Source organism: Podarcis tiliguerta (assembly GCF_965153285.1).
Source record: "Podarcis tiliguerta genome assembly, chromosome: 10".
NCBI classification, from domain to species: Eukaryota; Metazoa; Chordata; class Lepidosauria; order Squamata; family Lacertidae; genus Podarcis; species Podarcis tiliguerta.
In genome coordinates, this window is record NC_139543.1 from 18,789,416 (window position 1) to 18,801,532 (window position 12,117).

The 12,117-nt window shown below is 43.0% G+C and overlaps 1 protein-coding gene across 7 annotated transcripts in view; it reads left to right on the plus strand.

Annotated features, from left to right (window-relative positions):
* The window catches only part of CADPS2 (calcium dependent secretion activator 2), a 343,854-nt gene that overhangs the window by 151,904 nt on the left and 179,833 nt on the right, over positions 1-12,117 (plus strand). The window lies entirely within an intron of this gene.

The window sequence follows — 12,117 nt, forward strand, 5'->3', positions numbered from 1 at the left end:
GTCGAAATCAGTCTGTTACTCCATCAATTTAAATTTGCAAACCGGTAAAAACTGTGCTTCTGAAGCAAGAAATGTGTGTGTTTTAGGTAATGCACCTGTGTCCTAGGAGGGAATGTCTCTTCTAAGGTGATGCCTCCTTTGTGATGGGAAAGGTCAGTTCCTCTTAAGATGATGCTTGCCATCTGCAATTTTTATAAGTACTTATAAGGTCCCAGGCCACAGAGAAGTTAGGCTGGCCTCAACTAGAGCCAGGGCTTTTTCGGCCGTGTCTCCGATCTGGTGGAACGCTCTGTCACAAGAGACTAGGGCCCTACGGGACTTGACATCTTTCCGCAGGGCCTGCAAGACAGAGCTGTTCCACCAGGCCTTTGGCCAGGGCACAGCCTGACTCCCTCCCTCGGCAATCTTCGCGGAGCTCTGGCCCAATGGTTGCCAGTGGCTTGAATTAATTAATTTTATAATGAATGATTTTAGAGTGTTGTTTGTGCTGTACTTTTGTACTGTTTATTATTGTTGTTAGCCGCCCTGAGCCCGGCTTTGGCTGGGGAGGGCAGGATATAAATAAAATTTATTATTATTATTATTATTATTATTATTATTATTATTATTAAAGCTTCATATATATCTCAGAGAGGTTATCTTTTTAAGTCAGTTTTAAAAACGGATGGGTGGGGTACAAATAATAAAATTATTATTATTATTATTATTATTATTATTATTATTATTATATCTGTCAAATTCAGGTTCTCTCAGTTTCTTCTGTTTACCCTATTTCCCCATCAATTTGCAATATTTACTTTACAGATAGGTGTGCATTTCTGCTACAATAGGTGATTCCTTGCTAGCTGTTTCCCTAATGTAATGTACCTGTAGACATCGTTTTCACTGATATGTGTGCTCCTGTGCACTTTTGGGCTGGAAAACTACATCACAAAATTCAGAGAAACGTGGATTTTAAAAGTAGTTGTGTTTCAGTTTGCATATTGGTCCAGGAATCCTTTATTTAAAAGTGGACTGAATTAGTTTCTCCCCTTGTTTTCGGCCAACTTAAATGTTTGTTGCTATTTGTGGAACATTTGTATTCTTTTTTTTCCTCTTCTGTTAGCAGTTTTCTATTTCTTTATGCTTTCAAAAGGACACCAACACAGACAGTGACCTTTTCCACAAAGCCTCACTTTAAAAAACACTTTCCTTGAATCTTAGTTGTCTAAAGCAGTTACTGTTTCTCTCTTTTGCTTACATGCTATCAGGTTTCCCTGGTGCTTGAACAGCCAACTCCTTAGCATTTTCCTCTTGGCAGTTCTTGACATTGTTAGCCATGGAGCTTTGCACAGTAATGTCCATAGGATTTTTTGACCATTTAAATTTTTATTGCTGTAAATGTTTAATAACAAAATGTGCAGACAGAAGCTCTTTACAGCTGCTGGAAAAGAGAGGAAAGTTGAGTTCCTTCCACTTGGTTATACCAGACTATGTCTTTCTTGTGTGTGTTGATCCACCACAGAGATACCCAAACACCTGTGTGTTCTTTTTCCTATTTCTTCTTTTGCCATTTTTTAGTTTTGCCTGCAGAAGGCTTCCTATAGTGTATACCCCCATTCTACCCTGCTGCCATCCCTCTTTGACATAGCGTGTTCTCCTTCATGGAGAGCACGTGTTGCGGTGGGGGCCGCCAGGACACTCCAAAGTTGGGAGCAGGCTAATTGATCGTTGGCCACTGATGCGATTGGGGCTTCCCTTGTTGTTGGGAAGAAGTTAATGCTGCCATTTGTTGATTGACAGCCAGAAATGCTAAAACTCCTTGCACGAGGCTAGGGCTTCCTCTTTTCGCCCATGCATCGGATTGCCCGTCCCTCCCTCCCTAGAATAGGGTTGTTCGCTTTGACCTTGCTATGCCTGTCATGGGGTCGTCTGCTTTGGGGGGCCCGGTAGGAATTTTGTCCATCTGGCTGATTGGCTGGGGCCATTTGGTTTTTGCCTACTGTGTAGCAAATCGTCACAACTTGTAAGGTTCACGGTTAGGCATTGGTTTATGGTTTGGTTGGTTGAGGGGCATGGATTGGCTGCGCCTGCCCCTCTAATGCTGCTGCTGCAAGGGATTCCGTTAAAGGAATTGGGAGCTAACTATTGCTTGTCCACTCTGTCAAGGGGGCTCGGGCCATAGCAGTGAGCTCTTGGTTGCATTTGGGGAGGGCTGAGGGCAGGTTCCCTGCTCCGTCGCTACCCCCAAGCGTATTCCGCTTTTCTGACTTTCGCATTGTGCGGAATGTCAGTCTGTCCCCCATAGTGGGGGCAGATAGTCGCAAGCAATGCCTAAGCAACCACTCACAAATTTGTATTTTAATAAAGTTGTGGCCAAAATTAGGCCAAAAACCTTAAACAAAAATTCTGTGTGATTTGTGAGTTATTGGGGTGGCCCTGGGGACCTCGACACGCAACTTTCAGTGGCCATCTCTATTCAAAAGAGAGATTCTCAGTCTTAATCTTTCATAACATCTTCATCAACGTCTTAAATTAAAGAGTTTTGCTTTGTGTTGTTCCTTTTACAATAACAATTTTCAGCTTGCCAGGCTTTTTCCTCTCTACGTGTTGTTTTCGTTACAAAAATACGCATTTCTGATTGCCGTTGCTAACCAAATCCCAAAGTATTAAATCTTATTTAACATTGATCTTGATAGTTTGATTTTTTTAAATAGTCTCTGCGAAATTGAGTTACCTTTGTGAACACAATACTTGCAGATGTCACTAAAATAAAATTACCCACTACAGCAAACATTGCAGCTGTTACATTTGTGTCATTTTCAAGAGTGTAAGTAAATAATACTTGAAACAGTACATTATTTTTCTATGCGTTGCTTACATGGACATATGTGCCGCATGATTCCTGCAAATGTAAGGACAGAGGAGATTTTAATGGAAACTCACAAGCAATAAATCTTCATGTTGAAATTTAATTAATCTGGATGCAGCTTGCTTGTACGTATTACTGATCTGAGTTCCATTTTGACATGAGTTTTAAAAGAATGTTTCTTTATTACACTGTATTGGACTGAAAGATTCTGTGTAAAATTGGATTAAATAATTTATTTGGAACATCTATCAGCATTGCTAAGCTGTTGAAAATGAGAATTAGTTGTACATTGCAGAGACAAGGGAATAACTTTAGGACGCATTGCATTAAAAGCAACTCCTTCAGAAGATCTGCAGCAGAAAGATGAGGAGAGAAGGAAAGGAGGAGACTTTGGCAGGTTCTGCCAGTTCCTTCCCTGTTGTGGTAGGTAGGCAGAATTCAATACAGCAAATTTCAGAATAATTAGTTCACATTTTGGTTCTGACATATTATTATAGCTGTCCAGAAGCCTTGGACAATGAGAACTTGATTTTTAAAATAAAAATAAAAATGGTAAGGTTGAAGGGAAGTGGGGAATGTGGCATAACTTCACTCTGTATCTGTAAAAACATTAAATCATTAAACATTAAAAACATTAAACAATTGGGATCTCTAGGTAAAGGTAAAGGGACCCCTGACCATCAGGTCCAGTCATGGACGACTCTGGGGTTGTGGCACTCATCTCGCTTTACTGGCCAAGGGAGCCGGCGTACAGCTTCCGGGTCATGTGGCCAGCATGACTAAGCCGCTTCTGGAGAACTGAAACAGCACATGGAAATGCCATTTGCCTTCCCGCCAGAGTGGTACCTATTTATCTACTTGCACTTTGACGTGCTTTCGAACTGCTAGGTTGGCAATTATTTAGAAGTGTTGTGCAAGTGTTGTGCCCACATTCAGATCTTTTCAGCCGCGTAGCTCACTGCGTAACTTTGGCCCTGTCACTGTGCCTTTGGGATTAGTCAGAATGACATGACCCTATCTACATGCCACATACTTTGCCATGTGCTCCTGCTCCTGCTGTGTATTAGCAAAATGCCTGTCACCACATTATGATGGGCAGGGAGGATTTACTGAGGATGAGTTGCATCTCTCGGGGAACCCTGGATGTGTTCTCTGTGTGTGAGCTCCATACCCAGACACATCAGCTCCCCCCCAAAATGGGATTCTTCCCAGTGTCAGGTGTGGAGGGCAGCATAAAAGCAGTAGTTAATGTTTTACAGAGTATTTCTCACTACTGAAAGCATTCTACATACACCCTACCTTAGTGTGATGCTTTGCTAGTCGTTCCTTGGGGAGGAAAGTAGCAAGTCACGTGGAACAAACGATATACATTTGAAGACCCTGCTAGAACGGGATCTTAAACCTTGCCCTCCACCCTTCTTAACTCAACATACTTCTCTTTGCACACATCCATGCTGGATTCCCTTTCTTGGTTCTGCTATAGCAACTGGAAATCAACTGTTTAGACAAACATGTGCCCTTCCAAAATATCAGGATGAATGAAAAGAAGCAGAAATTGGTTCCAGTGATCCTTGAGGTCCCTGCAACCCAGCAAGGCATCTAGACATCAGGGGTGGGGATTGATTTTCACTATGACTACATCACTGGATTGCATCCTTGAGCTGTGAGAAGACCTCTTGCTAGCTTCATGGGCAGCCGCCTTGGAACTGCATTCCGGCAGTGGATGCATTCGGACACATGACTCTCCACCCTTCATCCAAGCAAGCAAGAAGTCTTATCACAGTTCAAGGACACAATCCAGGCAGGCAGAGTCAATAGAGGAAATTGCAGAGCAGAACCAGTGCAGGGTGTGGCCCGTAGACAGTCCTGAGGGCTAGATAAAGTAGCCTGGAGGGGTGTCAGAGACCAGGCTGAGGAGTCCTGCTCTGATGAGGAATAGTGGGAGCCTCCCCTTCTCTCTGCTCCTGACCAGGATCCTGAAGCTGCCCAGGAGCAGTGGAGCAGTATAGATTTGGAACAGTGGTTTGCAGAGGGGCATAGTTAAATAAATAAATAAATAAATAAATAAATAAATAAATAAATAAAATAAATCTTTATTGTCATTGCCCCCTTCGGGGACAACGAAATTACTTGGCTGCTCCATACAAACACTAATTAAAAAAATATAGTAAAATACAGCAAAGGAGATTTGATGACTTTCAAAGTCCGGGCTTCCCATTCAGGGCCGAGATCGCTCTGGAGAAGAAGCTGTTCTTAAGACGGCTCGTTCTTGTCTTCATCGTCCTGTATCTCCGTCCCGACGGCAAGAGCTCGAAGAGACAGTGACCAGGATGCGATGGATCTTTTACTATGTCCAGTGCCTTCCTATGGCACCTTGTGGCATAAATCTGCTCTAAGGTGGAGAGTGGGCAGCCAACAATGCTCTCTGCTGCCTTCACAACCCTGCGCAACCCCATCCTGTCCTGGGTAGTACAGCTTCCGTACCACACACATAAGCCATAAGTAAGCACGCTCTCAATGGCACAGTGATAGAAGGCAAGCAGCAGTTTCTGCGGAAGATGGTTTTTCCTTAGTATTCTCAAAAAATACAGTCTCTGCTGCGCCTTCTTCACAAGCCCCCTTGTGTTGACACTCCAGGACAGATCCTCTTGTAATTCAATGCCCAAAAATCTGAACGTTGTTACCCTCTCCACACAGACCCCATCAATCAAAAGTGGCTGGACATTGCTCTTCTGTCTCCTAAAGTCCACCACAAGTTCCTTTGTCTTCCTTGTATTTATGAGCAAGTTGTTAGCTCTGCACCACTCTGTCAGCCGCTTCTGAAGACAAAAGTTGGGGTTAACCTGGGGCGTGAACAGCAAAGTGAAGAAGAACAGGAAGAGAGAGAGCTCCAGCCTATCAGTCCAAGGTCATGTAGAGCAGATAAGGTGGCTACTCAAAAAGCACAGTGGTTGCGAGATCAGGTTGCAAGGCATGGAAGTGATTAGAGGGGAAGTGGGTGGAAACCTTAATTGGGAACATCTTCATTCCGAGAATGGCTGCTTTGTTCTTTTGCTGTGATCATTAAAGACTCTTTAAATGATAAGCAACTCACTTCGCTTTGTCCTTCTTATCTACGGCCAAAGCGGTGGAAGAAAAAAGCACACCAAGAACTCAGGCCAATGTAAGTTTCAATAGTGGGAGTGGTCCGTACTCACAAATCAATAGTCAATAGTAACAAAAACGAATCCATTCAAAAGTTTGTATTCTGATAAGGATTACAAACTCAAATAGAGATTACAAACTCTAATAGAGATTACAAACTCAAACTCAAAAAGATATGTATAACATAATAATTCGTTAAAAGGTTTTTTCTTTTTCACTCGACAATAATGTTGATCCTTATAATTTAACAGCTTGCAGATGGAGACTCAGTTTCAATGATAGAGCAGAAGTCAGAAGTGAATAATGAATTAGAAACCAGGATAGGGCCCTGTTTCGATGTATTCACCTTCATCAGCTGGAAGTATCAAATATTACATGAAAATACATTTAAATTCTAAATTATCATAAATTATAAAAGTCATAAATTACGAAACAGTATTATATACCATTGGGGGGAAGAAGCCGAGTCTCCGAAGCCTGAAAAGGGGCCACGTTTGCCCCCCCCTCCAGACCTGAGTTTTCCCTCCCTTGATGTATGTGTATTTTGCATACTTGCAGACATTAGTCTTTCATTGGTAAACAATGGCACAAAGATTGATTCATTTTGTGAAGGTAGATGCCTGCTCAGTTTGCATGTGTGTATTCTGTTGGGATTGTGTAGGCTCACTTTCGATTCTCTCCCCCCCCCCTTTCCCTTTTTCATTCTTGAGATCCAATTCCAAGACTTGATTGTAATGACTTTTCCCATTTCCTCCAAAAATTTCCCACTCCCTTCCATTAGCTTGCTAAAGGTGCTGTATTTTTGAGACGCAAAGCTGACGTTTGGGTTGTTTTCCCCCTCACTGCCAATAACATGTCAGGACTATATAAGTATTAAATCTGCAGTGACTGACATGCCGTAATTGCTCTATCCCAGAGTAAGAGATTGCAGTATTTTGTCTCCAAGGCACCTGTTCCCTGCAACAGAAATCAATTCACCTTACGATAGCTCACAGATGGCTAGGTGCTTGGGGGTTGGGGGCAGGGTGAATCAAAATGCATAAATTGAAAACACGTACAAATGTTTTCCACAACTTTAGCTGATTAAATCTACAAATAAGGTTGTCATACTACATTAATGGTCTAAGACAGGCTAAAGTCTATGTTACCCAGGGTTGCTCTGTTCTTTAGGAAATGGTTGACAAGCCAGAAATGTCGTTTGCCACATGATTTTGACTCTGCCAGGACTGGTCAGGCTCCATATTAAAATCAGAGCGCTCTAATAGTGAAGGCCCAGGTTATGCAGCATAAAAACATCTACATTTGGAATTTTTGCTGTGATTTGAGGCAAACAGGGAGGGGGAGAGATGTTCCACCTTTCCCCCAGGCCTTCACATTGCTGCACAACACATGTAACCACTGCCGCCCCATATATTTCCTATGTCTCCCAGTGATGTGTAGTTAAAACAGACATGCAACAAGTCTTCCAAGCCGTCACTTATCTCTCCCCAACCTCTCTTTCACACACAGCAGCCACTGAAGTGGTTTGGAGGGCTGGAAGTATGTGGTCACATGTGTCAATGTAATGTCACACATCTGGCTAGATATTATGAGGAGATCTAGGGGATGGGATGTAGACTAAAGTCAGCCACGTGGTCACAACTCTGTATCATGCTACGCACCTTTACATCTCAAGGGTGCAAAAGATAACGTCTTCTCCATACCCCCTGTCTATCTATGAAGCATTCATTCTGAGTTGCTTGTACAAGTCTTGCAGAGCTTAGCTGGTACCTGGTCTTGTTTGAGCAAGCAGTCTGGTTTTTTTGTAGGGAAGTTCATCAATGGCGTGCGTTCATTCTGATTTGCTTGTAAGGTGTTTAGATGTCTTACCAGTAGTCATTTGTTCACTCCTTATTCCCAATGCATTTCCCCACCACTTTCCTAACTGCAAAAAGAAAAAAAAGCTATTTTAAAGTGGATTTGTTGCACAAGGACAACAGAGCCTTTTAGTTTATTTTAATTGCACAAACCAAAATTTGCGGTGTGCACTTGAATATCTCCTGCCAAACAGTGACAGGCTGGAGATGCCCATAGGCATCTCTCTCTCCCTCCCTCTGAAATGAATACTTAATCATTTTTAAAAATGAATTCTTTTTATACATGAAATGACTTCCTGAAGTGTATTATCTTGCTAGCGTTTCTTTGAATTGTTTCTGTCTTCATTTCTTTCCTACATAATAATGTTCTCTTCCTTGTTTCCAAGTGCACTTACTGTTTAAATTTGCATGATAAAAGGCTTGAAAATTATTAATTGGCTTTAGTGGTGTGATGCCCCCTAGGGTCCTTTGGAGAATACTTAGCCTAGCATCTCAGGGGAGTCGCTTAGGTAAGCTGAATTAGATACCCAGTTGCTCAGCTCCAGGGAGGAGCATTAACTCAGTGACAGCTCACACTTGTTGCACACTGAAGGTCCCAGATTTCAGTCCCTGGAAAAGGACAGAAAGTTCCCCTGTCTGAAATCCTGGAAAGTTGTTGCCAACATTGACTGTTATCACCCAACTCAGGATGATAAAGGCAACCCCTGGCACTGTATTAAGCTCCAACAGGGCTCCCATGTTCCAACGCTTGTGTGCTGGTTCCGGGGGGTTACTGTGCAGCGTGGTCCGATTCCAGTCCGAGGTCGAGGGTGTGGTATGGGGGCTGTCCGTCAAGACTGAAGCCCCGGTCCACAGGTCACTCACCTCTCCTGGCCTGGAGGTGAGCACTCCTCCTGCGGGAACTGCAGAGGCTCTCTGCCCTGAGCCTCTGCAGCTCAGGAGAGGCTGGAGGGTTACTGGACCCAGAGGCAACCTCACCTTCCCCAGACAGGGCTGAGAGTGGAGCACCTGCAGGCAATGGGTCCTCCATCACCTCAGGGGCCAGAGCAGACTCAGCTGGTGTCTGCCCCTGAGGATCCGGCACAGATGAGGGCCCTTCAGGTTAAAGCCCCAGCCCCGGCTCAGCCGGTCCTGGAGGCAGGGACTTCTGTGCAGGCTGGGATTCCTCAGGTTCAGCCTCTGAATCTGATTCCCAGGCCATCACAGCTTGCCATCTTCAAAATCCTATGGATGAAGTTCACCAAGTGGTAGAGCCACTGCTTTGCACACACAACATCCCAGATTCAAACCCCAGCATCTTCAGGTAGCCTTGGGAATGTGCCCTGTCTGAAATCTTGGCGGTTAACTGCCAGTCACTGCAAACAGTGCCGAGCTAGATGGATCCAATATGAAGGCGGTTTGTACTAGAAACCAGACTTTAATTGTTGCAGCTTCAGCCCTCTTGAATTCGATACCAATTGGAACTACACAAGCACCTAGCATCTTGATATTCTTCCTTCTTTTTTGGCAATCACTTGTAGCCAAGTAAGATAGTCTTCCATAAGCACGGTTTAATCAGTGAGTCCGTAAGTGACTGTGGAGGCCAATTCTGGACCCACACGTCCTTCTACAGTGGGGACATTGGTTTCCGGGTGGTAGTTGATCACAGTGAGGGTTTGCCAAGTGTGTCTTCCTCTTAGCACGTTTCTCCCTTTCGTCCTGTGTTCGAGTGTCTTCAAAGCCCACGGCACCTTTGGTAAAGGCTGTTTTCCAATTGGAGCTTTCTCAGGCCAGTGTTTCCCAGTTGTCGGTGTTTATACTACTTTTATTTTTTAGAATTGCCTTGAGAGAGTCTTTAAATCTCTTTTGTTGACCCGCCAGCATTACGCTTTCCATTTTTAAGTTCAGAATAGAGTAGTAGTCAAGAACAAACTATCTTGATATTCAGATAGCCGCTGAAGTTGTGTTTGTTGAAGAAGGCTTTGCCTGAAGTGTGACCCATTCATTTTACTGAATTGAATTGTAGAAATTGTTTTACTGCTTTTAGTTTACTGAGTCTGCATCTTTTGTTTTTTAACTTATTGCACACCACTTTCGTAGCTTTGAGGTTTATAAATCTGCAAAACAAAATAAATAAATTTTAAACTAACCCAAACCTGCCTTGGGGGCCCTGTGAGTGGCCAAAAGATATAAGATGAATATTTTAAGTAAATAGAAGTTAGGTTTTCCTAGCAGGCACAAAAGGCAGAGGTAGAGTCAAGGATATGAGTAGAAAATATTTCTTCTGGCATCTAATGCTTGCGTAGCTTCATAAAATAAACACTTAGGCTATCTTTGACAGAGTTGCATTGGATCAGTTGTAAGAGGTAACAGTTCTGTCAGAAGTTAAATGACCCTTTTCTGCCCTCCTGGCAGAAGCCACGGAACATAACTTCTGCTATCTCCAAAACATCAAAGCCTTAATCAAAAATTGCATGTTTATGTAAAGTTCGCTGTGAAATTGGCACAATTGCATAACTAGTGGAAGGGAAGAGAATCCAGTTGTTATAGCAGCACATGCTTTTGCTTACTTTAGGAAGGTACTGTAAGTTTGTGGTCTTGGTAACAGAAAGGTCAGATTCAGACTAGGACATGATAAGTAACTTTTACAGTTGACGTACTGCACCATTAACAACAGTTGACATATTGCATCCCATGACAGCGGAATTGCAAGGCAGAAGCTCTGTGCTGAAGGCAGACACAAACTTCGATTTGTGAGGACTAAGGGTCAGACTGAAGGTGATAATATTGACTATATTGTCAGTTGCACGAAAGTCCCGGGTTTTTTACAATCTGATGTTTGCAATCCAGTTTTGCTGTCTTTTGACAGGTTTGGTTTATGCCCAGGAATTTTGAAGCTTGTAGTATTGGTGCCTGTTGTGTGGTGTATTAGTCAGTAATCTTTATTTCATTTGAGACTTCTTCTAGGATGCCCAGAGAACAGGAGCTTTTGGGCAATTAATAACTTCAGTGAGTAAATAAAAAATATTTCTAAATCAAAATATGGGGGGAAATGCAGCCTCAGGAGCAACCCTATTGTTTAATATAGATGACTTTTTCATTGTGAAAAATCAAGACAATTGGGTCTATCAGCAGGAAATTTTGGCATGGGGAATCTACCATGTGAGAATTCTGACTAAGGAGCCACTCCTCCCCAACCAGACCTCGTGACGACTGGTGTCCCTTGTTGCACAGATAGAATCCTGTTAGCATGTGGCTTTTGCAATTCACTGGGTCTTCTGTGTAAGCCTTGGCCCAGGATACCTGAAGGAGCGTTTCCATCCCCATCGTTCAGCCCAGACACTGAGGTCCAGCTCTGAGGGCCTTCTGGCGGTTCCCTCACTACGAGAAGTGAGGTTACAGGGAACCAGGCAGAGTGTCTTCTCAGTAGTGGCACCCACCCTGTGTAACGCCCTCCCATCCGATGTCAGGGAAAGAAACAACTATATGACTTTTAGAAGACATCTGAAGGCAGCCCTGTTTAGGGAAGTTTTTAATGTTTGATCTTTTATTGTGTTTTTAATATCCTGTTGGAAGCCTCCTAGAGTGGCTGGGGAGGGCCGGCTAGATGGGTGGGGTATAAATAATAAATTGTTGTTGTTGTTGTTATCCTGCCATAGCAACTACAGGCACTGCATTAACTCTTCTGCTCCCATGTTGTGCGCTACCATTGAAGATGTGTTTTATAATAGGTTGGGTGTCATCAAAGAGTTGTTCAGGCATTGCCATGCATTGATTTATGCCTTATATTTGCATGTAATGTGGACATTACATGTAATGTGGACACTACACACTACACAGTGTGTAGTGTTGTGATGAGTGCGGGGAGGGGTGTCAACTTTGCCTGGGACATTACAGGAATATTATTATTATTATTATTATTATTATTATTATTATTATTATTATTTAAACTTAATAAATGTATTACACCACTGGGATAGCTCAGTTGGTAGAGTTTGAGACTCTTAATTTCAGGGTTATGGGTTCAAGCTCCACTTCAGGCAAAAGATGCCTGCAGTTCAGAGGGTTCAATTAGACCCCTGTGGTCTCTTCCAGATCTACCATTCTATGATTCTGTGACATGTTATAAGATGTTAATGTTCTGCACAACATGTAACCCCTCCAAAAAGCCCACCATAACAGCAGTACAAAACTCCCGCAGCACACTAACAATAAAACAAAACAAAACAATGCTCAGCAGTTTTAAGAACAGCAATCAGCACCCTAGCCCAGAAGTCCCTGACCACG